Source organism: Primulina tabacum, chromosome 12 (genome assembly GCF_025594145.1).
Source record: "Primulina tabacum isolate GXHZ01 chromosome 12, ASM2559414v2, whole genome shotgun sequence".
In the NCBI taxonomy this organism is placed as follows: Eukaryota; Viridiplantae; Streptophyta; class Magnoliopsida; order Lamiales; family Gesneriaceae; genus Primulina; species Primulina tabacum.
The window spans coordinates 35,603,574-35,615,792 of NC_134561.1; the positions used below are offsets into that span (position 1 = coordinate 35,603,574).

The 12,219-nt window shown below is 39.6% G+C and overlaps 1 pseudogene; it reads left to right on the forward strand.

Annotated features, from left to right (window-relative positions):
- The first annotated feature begins 5,912 nt into the window (after nt 1-5,912).
- Nucleotides 5,913-6,837, forward strand: LOC142520835 (germin-like protein 5-1 pseudogene; annotated as a pseudogene).
- The last annotated feature ends 5,382 nt before the right edge of the window (nt 6,838-12,219 follow it).

The following is a 12,219-nucleotide window of genomic DNA, read 5'->3' on the forward strand; positions in this document are numbered from 1 at the left end:
AATAAAATATTTTATTTGTTCCATTGATTTCAATTTACTTCTGCGCAATCTATTGCATGAACCTACTCGTACAAATTCTTAGAACTTGCGATTGTAGGAAATGGCCGGCAGACCCCCAAGGCAAAACCGCAACCCGCGTTACGCTAATGCCGATCGCGAAGAGAGACAGGAGAATCGACAGGAGAATGGACCACCGCCTGCAGTTAATCTAAGCCGAGCTGATCTTATGGCCAAGCCACCATAGTGGCCACGACACTGCAAGGGTTGGGAAATCCAAATGCCAATCAACCACCTCCACCACCACCACCGAACGGAATCAAATTTCATTACGAATCCCTTCGTAAGAACAGATGTCCGATATTCAGAGGGGACGCTGATCCCGAAGTTGGCCAGAGTTGGCTAAAGAGTGTCGAGACTCAGTTAAGGCTTTTGGAAGTTCCCGAGGCACTCAAAGTGGATGTGATTGTGCCTTTCCTGGAAGACAGAGCAGCTAAATGGTGGGAAGCAGTCTCGCCAGCCATGATCGCTGCTGGACCAATCACATGGCGAAACTTCCGAGAAACATTTCTGAAACAGTACTACCCGGCAGAAGTCAGATTGCAGAAGTTAAGTGACTTTGAAAATCTTACTCAAGCTCCAGACATGTCAGTAGTGGAGTACACGTCTCAGTTTAATGCCCTTGGATCTTATGCTCCGGCCATCATGGCGGACGAAGTTTTGAAGCTGCACCGCTTCAAGAGAGGATTAAACAGTAGAATCCAGTCAGCCTTAGCAGTTTATCAGCCCGCCAATTTTGCAGATCTTATGGGCGCAGCTATCCGAGTTGAAACCGACATCCGCCGCAGGGAGGGAGAGAATAAGAACAAGCGACCCCATGCCGGTCAGTCTTCTCAGGCCGGTCAGAAGTTCAGAAAGCCAAACCAATCAGGCGGACCTTCCTCAGGGCAAACCTCAGCGGCCAACCATCAAGGACCCAAGCCATGCCCGAAGTGCGGTTTCAGACACCCCGGGGAATGTCGAAGAGCCAGTGGTGCGTGCTTCGGATGTGGGAAAGCAGGGCACAGGATCGCAGATTGTCCTACGGCCGCCAACCAAGCAGCTGGGCCCAACAAGGGAACTGGGCCGAATGTGGGAGCTAACCCCAACAAACCAAAGGAGAATAAGCCTAATGTCAGGGTGTTCGCTATGAACCAAGAAGAGGCGGACGACGCCAATGAAGTCGTATCAGGTACCATCTTACTTCAAAAAGTACCTGCTTATGCATTGTTTGACTGTGGTGCTACACACTCTTTTGTGTCTAAAAGGTTTGCTAAGAAATTAGGACTTAAGCCCGAATCTCTAATTGAACCTTTTCGGATAGCCACACCTACGAGTAAGACCATAGAAACTCATGAAATTCACAAGGATTGTAAGATCGGTATCGCTAATCAGACTTTCAGTGCCGACTTGATACAATTGGTTATGGTCGATTTCGACATCATTCTAGGGATGGATTGGTTAGCCAGTAATAATGCCATAGTGGACTGTAAAGGGAAAAGAGTTAAGCTCCGAACCCCAAATCAGGCAGAGATCGTGTATCATGGTAAATCCAAGGAACGAAAATCACTCCTTTCCGCTTCCCAGGCATGGAAGGCTATGAAATCCGGAGAAGACATCTACCTAGCAATGATCAACGAATTGCAAGGAGAAGTCGAAATGAGGATAGAAGACATCCCAATAGTATGTGAGTTCCCGGATGTTTTCCCAGAAGAACTCCCAGGGACAGTTCCGGACCGCGAAGTTGAGTTCGAAATTAATCTGGTTCCTGGTGCAGCACCAATCTCTAAAGCACCTTACAGTATGGCGCCAGCTGAACTCAAGGAGCTAAAAGAGCAACTCCAAGAATTGCTGGACAAAAAGCATATTCGACCTAGTGTGTCCCCATGGGGAGCGCCAGTACTCTTTGTGAAGAAGAAAGATGGGAGTATGAGATTGTGCATCGACTATAGGGAACTGAACAAGATCACTATCAAGAACAAGTACCCTCTTCCGAGAATAGACGATCTATTTGACCAGCTCAAGGGAGCCGCAGTCTTTTCTAAGTTGGATCTGAGGACGGGATACCACCAACTGAAGGTCAGGGCTGAAGATATCTCCAAAACAGCTTTTCGGACAAGATATGGGCATTATGAGTTCACAGTGATGCCTTTTGGGTTGACCAATGCGCCTGCAGCCTTTATGGACCTAATGAACAGAGTGTTCAAACCATTTCTGGACCGGTTCGTAGTGGTATTTATTGATGACATCCTCATTTATTCTCCCAACGAGGAAGAACATGAAGAGCACCTCCGCCTTGCACTACAGACACTGAGGGAGAAAGAGCTATATGCTAAGTTTAAGAAATGTGAGTTCTGTCTTAAGAGTGTATCCTTTCTAGGACATGTGATCTCAGAAGCAGGAGTATCAGTGGATCCCAAGAAAGTTGAGGCAATTACAGAGTGGCCAAAACCTAAGAACGCCACAGACATCAGGAGCTTTCTTGGACTGGCAGGTTATTACAGGAAGTTCGTCGAAGATTTTTCTTCCATAGCTATACCACTGACTAGACTCACTCAGAAGAATTCCAAGTTCATCTGGGACGAAGGTTGCGAGAAGAGTTTTCAGACATTAAAAGAAAAGCTTGCATCCACGCCAGTACTAGCCTTACCCACTGAAGACAAGGAATTCACCATCTATAGTGACGCTTCTAAGGAAGGTCTGGGATGCGTACTCATGCAAGAGGGAAGAGTGATCGCCTATGCGTCAAGGCAGTTGAAACCGCACGAAAAGAACTACCCTACGCATGATCTTGAGTTAGCAGCAGTTGTCTTTGCCTTAAAAATTTGGAGGCACTACCTCTATGGCGCCAAGTGTGAAATTTTCACAGATCACCAAAGCCTCAAGTACTTGTTCACCCAAAAAGAACTAAACATGAGGCAAAGGCGATGGATCGAACTATTGAAGGATTACGACTTGACTATAAGTTACCATCCAGGTAAAGCGAACAAAGTGGCCGATGCTCTGAGTCGGAAAAATGGAGGCAAGACCACTCTAGCTTCCCTCTCGGCCCAGCCATGTCTGCAGGAGACCGTCAAGTTAAATCAGGACCGAGACCCCGAGCTAAAGAAACTTAAGGAGCAAGTCGAAAGCGGGAAGTCTCAAGATCTACAAATTGATGACAAGGGAGTCCTATGGATGAATGGACGACTGTGCGTACCGAACAACGATAACCTTCGCCAAGAAATACTATCAGAAGCACACAAGTCCAAGTTTTCAGTCCATCCAGGCAGTACAAAAATGTACAGAGACCTTAAGAGGAATTTTTGGTGGAACATAATGAAAAGAGATGTGGCAGTATTCGTCTCTAAGTGTCAGGTTTGTCAACAGGTCAAAGCAAAGCACCAGCGACCCGGAGGATTATTGCAACCGTTGGAGATACCTGAGTGGAAGTGGGACCATATCTCCATGGACTTTGTGGTAGGATTACCAAAGTCAAGGCAAGGTCAGGACGGAATATGGATAATTGTAGATAGACTTACAAAATCTGCACACTTCCTACCCGTCCGTATGAACTATAATCTGGACAAATTAGCTACACTGTACATGGACAATATTGTAAGACTTCATGGAGTACCAGTGAGCATCCTGTCTGACAGAGACCCAAGGTTCGTCTCACGCTTTTGGAAGAGCTTTCAAGAGGCCATGGGAACGAAAGTAACCCTAAGTACGGCCTATCATCCTCAAACCGATGGACAAACGGAGAGAACCATCCAAACTTTGGAAGATATGCTGCGAGCATGCACTCTTGAATTCAGTAGCAATTGGAGCACTCATCTACCATTGATCGAGTTTGCTTATAACAACAGCTATCACAGCAGTATTGGGATGGCTCCATATGAAGCTCTTTATGGAAGGAAATGTCGATCACCACTTTATTGGGATGAAGTGAGAGAAAAAGCAGTAGTAGGACCCGAGCTCGTACAGATAACAGTAGACAAGGTTACAGTTGTCCGAGAAAAACTCAAGGCAGCTCAAGACCGACAAAAGAGTTGGGCAGATCTGAAAAGAAGGCCAGTGGAGTTCAACGTTGGTGAGAAGGCCTACGTAAAAGTCTCGCCTATGAAAGGAGTTGTCCGATTCAGCAAAGCTGGGAAGCTGAACCCCCGTTATGTAGGACCCTTCGAAATTCTGGAAAAGGTGGGTACACTGGCATACAGATTGGCACTGCCGCCAAACATGTCAAGAATTCATAATGTTTTCCACGTGTCCCAACTACGGAGATACATCTCGGATCCAAGCCACGTGTTAGAAGCAGAACCGCTCATGATCGAAAGTAACTTGGGAGAAGAGCTGAAGTACGAAGAAGTTCCCATTAGAATTGTGGACACCAAGGACCAAGTGCTAAGACGACGAATTATTCCCTACGTCAAGGTACAATAGTCGAACCACACCGAAAGAGAAGCCACGTGGGAGCTAGAAGAAAGGATGAGAAACCAGTACCCGTACCTCTTCGGAGACCAAGCCAACCCAAGTTTCGAGGACGAAACTTCCCATAAGGAGGGAGGGATGTAAAATCCAAGAATTTTAAGCTTTATCATTTAAGTTTTTATCACGATAGTATATTTTGGATACCAGGATTTATCTCATTTGAGGATGTGAGATTTGTAAGATTTTACCAAGATTGAATAATAATAATAATATCGTGTATATTATTTAAAATTTCGCAGATAAATGTCTAAGATTTGAGTTGATATGGAGATACCGGGATATAAATCAGACAAATGATAATAAAATCTCTAGAATTCGAAATTTATCAGTATATATACATGCAAATCTCGAGATTTGCATGGGATAAAAGATTTAAATTTCGAACAAATGACGGATAGATATATCACGATTCGAGATAAAAGATTTAAGTCAGATTTCAACGCGATATCACTCGATCCCGATAGCAGCCAAACCCTATAAATAGGAGGGCCCTGTACTCGAAAATCACACCTCACACAACACACTCAAATTTTCGAGAATAGTGCCTAGTCTCTTTAGGAATTTTCGAGCACAGCGAAGCGCTGCTGCAGTCCAACCACGAAGCTAGGGTTCGAAATTTCCAGTGCAGGATTCCCCTCTATTCACGTTTTTCTACGATATCTAAGGTAAGTGGGCTTGTTTTAAATGTGTAATTTCGGTGTATGCATTTTCGTATTTTCGAAATTTCGGTCGAGTACAATTCTTCTTCTACCCCTTCTGGCTACGATTTGTGCATGAGTTTTATGCTGACACTGTGAGGATTCAACTTGATATGGGAGGGAATCTCAACTATGATATGACCCTCATACGGTGGGGATATAACCGATCCGGCCTCGCCCCCTTAGAGGAATAAAAATTAGGGACTGACGTCAGTAAACCATTGAAAGTAGAGGAATCTCAGTGTCAGGTCAAGGATACGAATGTGGTATGAGTCAATTTATGCATGGTGTGTGTGTGTACGTATTTCGAATTTTATATGCATGTTGTTGTGTACTCGAACGGCCCCCACTTGCTGAGTATTTCCCAAAATACTCACCCCTTACAACCTTCCCAGATAAATCAGAAGATAAATCAGAGGAACAGGTTGAGGAAGAAGAGTCGGATCAATTTTGAGGCTGGTGAAATTATTTAAATTTCGAGAATTTTGCTGCAAGGATTTAAGAATTTTAGTAGGTTTATTTTAATTGTAAATGCTTCCGCAATTTATTCAATTTATTCAGTTGTAAAGACAATGGTTGTTTTTTTTTGCGAATTTATGAAATAAACTGGTTTCGGTTTATACTGTGCTACGAGGTTGGTTGTTTTTCGATTGTGTGATTGATGAACAACGCGGTGTCAAATCCCGAGTTTCGGGGCGTGACATCTTCCAATAAAAACCATTTAACCCACAATCCAACAGGCAATAATCCTTCAAATAATGGCTTCTTTAATTGGAAAATATTCACCATTGAATGGCATATTCTTAACACTTTTGCTGCTCACACCATTTCCTTCTCACTCAGCTGATCCTGATCTTTTACAAGATTTCTGCATCGCGGATTTATCAGGCAGCATAGCACTGAATGGTTTTCCCTGTAAACCGGCATCAAACGTTACGTCCGAAGATTTTTTCTTCGACGGGTTTGTCCAAGAAGGTGACACAAACATCACCTTCGGGAGCCTTCCCACTCAGGGCAATGTTTTGGCATTTCCAGGCTTGAATACCATGGGAATTTCTATGAACCGGGTGGATTTCGCTCCTGGAGGGTTGAATCCTCCTCATTCACACCCTCGTGCAACGGAATCAGGTGTGGTGATCCAGGGAAAGCTTCTCGTGGGGTTTGTAACAACTGGAAATGTTTTTCACTCGAAGATCTTGGGCCCTGGACAGATGTTTGTGATTCCCAGGGGACTGGTGCATTTCCAGATTAATGTTGGAGACCAAAAGGCCCTGATTATCACTGCTTTCAACAGCCAGTTGCCTGGCACGGTTATCGTTCCGTTGAATCTGTTTGCTTCGACGCCGGCTGTTCCTGATTACGTTTTGAGCAAAGCTTTCCAGGTTGGAAGTGAAATTATCGATGAGATCAAGTCCAAGTTTGCTGCTTAGATTATTTTTTTCCCGTTTTCTTTACTTTTCTAAATAAAAAATTTGAGTTTCTGTAACCATTGTTTTAGCCAAAATAATCCCCCCCCCCCCCCCCCCCCCCCCCTCCCCCCCTTTTGTTTTGTTTCTTTTTTCTATGTATCATGTTTGTAATTTGATGAATTTGAACAAGAAAAGAGTGATAATTATGGGTTCGATTTCTCATATTAATATTTTTTCGGACGAGCATGTCATTCAAGATTTGTGTGGTTTACTTATCTGACTAGCGTGATTTATAAACTATTGCGTTAGTTCGATGATTTATTCAATACACACGGAAGGATACCGGTATTTATATTGTCCCATGACAGCAACACTATTTTGTTTAGACGCATGTTGTTCTTAATCAATTAATGGATTAGGTTTGATGAGGTCCATTACCCTTACGTATTAAAAAAATTCAACTAAAAAATCCTAAATTTTTCCAATTTTTTTATTCGTTGTAATACATTTTTCAATTTTTAAAATTATAATCAAAGATAGAAAATGACACAAAACTAATCCTAGCAAGACATTTGAAATCGATCTGCTGATACTGTCTTTTAATCTTTCTTCCAAGTTATTTTTCGTCAACTTTAATGTACCAAATATCAACTCTTTACCTACTTAATTAATTTGTCCTTATCGTATCATTGTTAAGATTGACACTTGGATCTAACTCAACCTCAAAAGCTAACTAAAGGGGGAGGATTGTCCAAGCCCATATATACAACTTCCAGGTTATTTATCCAACCGATGTGAGATAATTAACAATAATCGGTCAATTTTTTTCAGTAGTTTTTTTTTGTTAGATTGTTTCATAGGTATGTATTAACGAGACATGTCGATCATATCCATATTTATCATAAAAAAAAACTTTTGACATAAAAATTTTTTTTTTAATGAATTATGTCGGACTAAAAATTTGTCTCACAAAATTGAACCGGGAGTTTTTATCATTTTTTTTAATTAAAAAAATCAATCTTCTATGGGCTTTCCCAAATTCAACGCTTCCAGCTTACCTTTGGCTTTGGTATCTCTAATTTATCTACACTCAAATTGACCGATGTTATTGTCGTTGAATAATAAAAATTGTATCGAGAATATTCAACTACATATGTTGTCATTTAAAAGAGAATATTTTTGGTTATTTATGTTGATAGATTTTAATTTTAATATTAATTTATTGACAATTTTAGTATTTTTTCACGATGTGCATGATGGTGATATTGCACTAATGCGACACTGATTACATTGACTTGTATAATGTCATATCAATGCTTCGAATTAAAAATGAAAATTAAATTTGTCAAAAATCGAAAGATACAATACTATAACTGAAATTTAATAACATAAATAATAAAAATCATGAAAAAACAAGCACACATGACCAAAATATAATTTCACAGTAAAATAACCTAATAACCAAAAACTATAAAACTCAGCTGTCATTCTATCTTGGACCTGGTAAATATACCACATTTTACACTTCCTTAAAATAAAACACATTAATGTTAATTTTCGACTGTGTAACAAAAGAGTAAGTCACGTGTGTGACGGCCTCATAGGTCGACTTGGTTCATACATGTAATAAAAAATAATATTTTTTTTATTAAGTCGGATTGGAGACACGTCTCACAAAATTTATCCGTGAGACGGTAAGTTTTTGTGATAATAAAATCACCTAAAGAAAACCAAAAAATGGATGCCAAGATGATCTCCTTCTTCATCATGATACTATTCCATCTACTCTTGCTCCTAATAGAATCACCTCAAGGCCTGTGAAGACCATGCATTATGATAGGAGGAATTGAAATGCATCAATCTTGAAGGAGATTAATGCAACCGAAATCACTCTCCATTTGCAGCTTAAGGAAACCGAAATCACTCTCCATTACAGCATGAATCTTGGACGTGTATCTTGAATCAAAAAGAGGCCACTTTCATTTGGGAGAGAAGAGTACAATCATCCCTTTGATTAAGCAATCAGCGACATTCTTGGAGTGACAAGAGCTTATCTTTGTAGCTGATTTTCCAAGCCTATATAAGGAGGACCAAAGTGGTAGTAAACCCACCTCAACATATTGCAAACTCATTCCCCGTAGCTACAGAGATTCGAAAGTATAGCTGCTGGAAACAGATTTTTTTATCCAATTTCCTGGCCAAATTCGAAGCATTGTAGTGGTGTTTCGAAGTCCAGTTGCTGTCATTGTTAATTCCCCTGCATCAACCGAGTTCCTGCTCATTCTTTCGAGCTCAGTTGCTGCCCGAAGTTAGTCCAGAAATAGCCGAGAAGCTTAATCAAACAAGCTATCCAAAATCCCGAGAATTCCGCAACGGTTCGAAACAAATTGCCGCCCATTTTCCATACCAAGATTCTGTCCATTTTCGAAGGTGATAGCAGCCTATTTCGGTCAAGATCGAAGATTACGGCTGCCTAGTTCAAAGCTTTGCCGCCACCTTGTTCGAGCGGAGTTCTTTTAGCACACCCTTCTAGCTTTTCAATTCAAACGAAATTGGTAAGTGGATTTTTGATATTACTATATAAAATTGCACACTTATGTTTATTTTAAGTGGCTCTTGATATTTATACACTTTTAATAAATATGGTTCACTTATTTAATTATTTTTAAAGCGGACTTTTGAATATATATATTATTATATAAAAGATATGGCAAACTTATTTTCTTTTTAAGTGAGCATGATATATTTCGAAAATAAATTAAATATGACTTTGCAAATTCGATCGGCATGATATATTCGTTTCCATTTGGTATGAAATCTCCTGAATTATTCGTTGTTCGATATCAGTTATAATATTTGAAAGCATGTTTGAATTATTTGAAATGCACTGAAATGATTTGATTTAAAAATGGTAAAGGAAATTCCGAACTTTGATATGCTTTGTTTAGGTCCTGATGCGGTGGGTTTTAATAACCGTTCCTTTGGCCTCACCCCTTAGAGGAGTAACATATAGGAGACTGATCAGTAAAAACAATAGAAAATGAGATGATTTTCAGTGCTATATTCGCATTTTTGTTAGTATTTGATTCAACATGCTTAATATTGAAATTACGATAATTTATTCGTATGTATATCCTCGATATTCGTTATGCACGATCGGCCCCCATTTACTGAGTATTTCCCAAAATACTCACCCCTTACATTCCCACCCAGATAAGAACGAGGAACAAATCGAGGATGAAGAGTAAGATTACTTTTGGGGATGGTGATGAAGCAAATTTATTTGAGACCAGTCGAATTTATTCTGTCTTTTAATTTTATCATCATGTATTTCGCTTCCGCATTTTATTTCCATCACATTGTAAAGACGATTACTTGTTATGAAAAAGACTGGTTATTGCGATTTACTACGAGGCTCGTTGTTTTGCAATTATGTGATTGTGAGACAACGCCGGTGTCGACTAACCTCGATCTCGGGGCGTGACATTTAAGTGGTATCAGAGCAGCCATGTTCATAATCCGGTTGGGGAAGGAAATTGTTTGGAAAAAAAAATTTGGGTGGAATTTTTAAAATCGGCCAATGCAGTTCTCTCTGAAACGGCCCAACGAGTAATATTCACAACTTTGTTGTGAGGCATAGTCCGAAAACGTGAAAATCCTTCGTTTAGACCTCCGAAATCGTGTTCTCGCTATTTTAGAAAAGTTTCGTATGACTCATAACTTTTCGTAGGAAACTCAGAATTTAATTCCATCAACAATTCTAGAATCCTCTCGACGTATTCTTTCTATCCATGGGTCAATGTTCTAACTTTCTACTATTGGAAACTTTTAGGAAAAATCCCGTTCAACGTGTTTCTTGAACTACTTGTCGAAATTTATGGAATTGTATTATGGGAAAAATTAGTATTTGTCTATATTTTTGGTATCAGAGATAAGTTGAGTTACACTTCTGACTTAAGATTTAACTCGGGATGATAAATTATTTATGAAAAATTAGCATGCGAAAATCTAATATAAGAAGTATATAATAAGTTTTGGGTATTTCAATATAGAAATTGAGTTTATGTCGATAGTTAACTGTGTGAGCAATATGTTTGGATTATTAGGAATGTTAAGCGCTAACTTTAAATATATAGGACCTTGGAATATCTTGTGAGGCAATATCATCAGGTTAAGGAATTTATATTATTTTGAGATAACAAGTAGGCTGTGATCTTACGTAAATAAAATAAGTTATGAGATGTTGGTGGAAATCAAGAAAATTATAGTACAATAAGTTTTGACTTTTGTGGTACTAAGAATGATTCAAAGAGAAACATTCAATGAACTCCTTCGTGTTAGAGCGTGATAAGCTCATAATCTTGACGAAAGTAAGATTTAGTAAAAGAATAATTATTTGAGGTAACGACTAGGTTATAATTTTTGGGATTTAAGTCAATAAGATGTAGATCGATATTGAGTTAAGTTTCAATATTTTATTTGAGTTTTAAGTTTTGAGATAGTAATTGAGATAATTTCAAGATAAGATAAAATTAGTATCAATTCGCATATATTCAGTGCCGACTTGATTCAACTCACTTCGGTAGATTTCGACGCCATACTAGGGGTGAACTGATTATCTAAGAGCAATAGTAGATGGCCAGAGTAAAAATGTCAAACTCTGAACCCCGAACCAAAAAGAAATCAGGTACCATAGCGATGCCAAGGAACAAAAATACATTTTTTTTGTTTGCCATACTTGGAAAGCCATAATATCGGAAGAAGAAGTTTACCTAGCAATGGTGAACAAAGTACGAGATGGAGATGAGCTGAAGTTGGAAGATATTCCAGTAATACAAAAATTTTCGGACGTTTTTCCAGAAAAGCTTCTTGGAATGGTCTCTGACTGTGAATTAGATTTCGAAATAAATTCGGTACTTGATGATCAATGCACTGTACCGAATGACTCCAGATGAACTCGAGGAGCTAAAAGAATAATTCCAACAATTGTTAGACAAAAAAAAAACAGATTAGGACAGGTGCATCCCTTTGGGGAGTTACAGTCCTATTTGTAAGGAAGAAAGATGGAAGTATGAGATTGTGTATAGATTATAAAGAATTCAGTAAGACCACAATCAAGAATAAATATCTTCTTCCAATAATAGACAGTCTTTTCGATCAACTTAAATGAGCTACAGTCTTCTCCAAGCTTGACCTGAGTACATCCTATCATCAGCTATAGGTCAGAGCAGAAGACACCCCAATGTCAACATTCAGAATAAGGTCATGTAAGATCGAAATCAGGAGTATCGGTGGACCCAAAGAAATTAGAGGCAAATCTAGATTAGCCGAGGCAAAAGAATACAACCGAAATTAGAAGCTTCTTTGGATTATTATGCTATTAGAAAAAATTCGTCGAGGGCTTCTCTTCAGTAGTCGTACCACTGACGAGACGCGCACAAAATAACTATGAATTCAACTGAAGAGAAAGATGTGAAAGAGCTTTCAAATATTAAAGGAGAAGCTAGCATCTACGCTAATGTTGATAGTATTTACCGAGGATAAGGATTTTACCATCTACAGCGAAGCATCAAAGAAATATCTCAGAGGCGTGCTCATGGAAGACA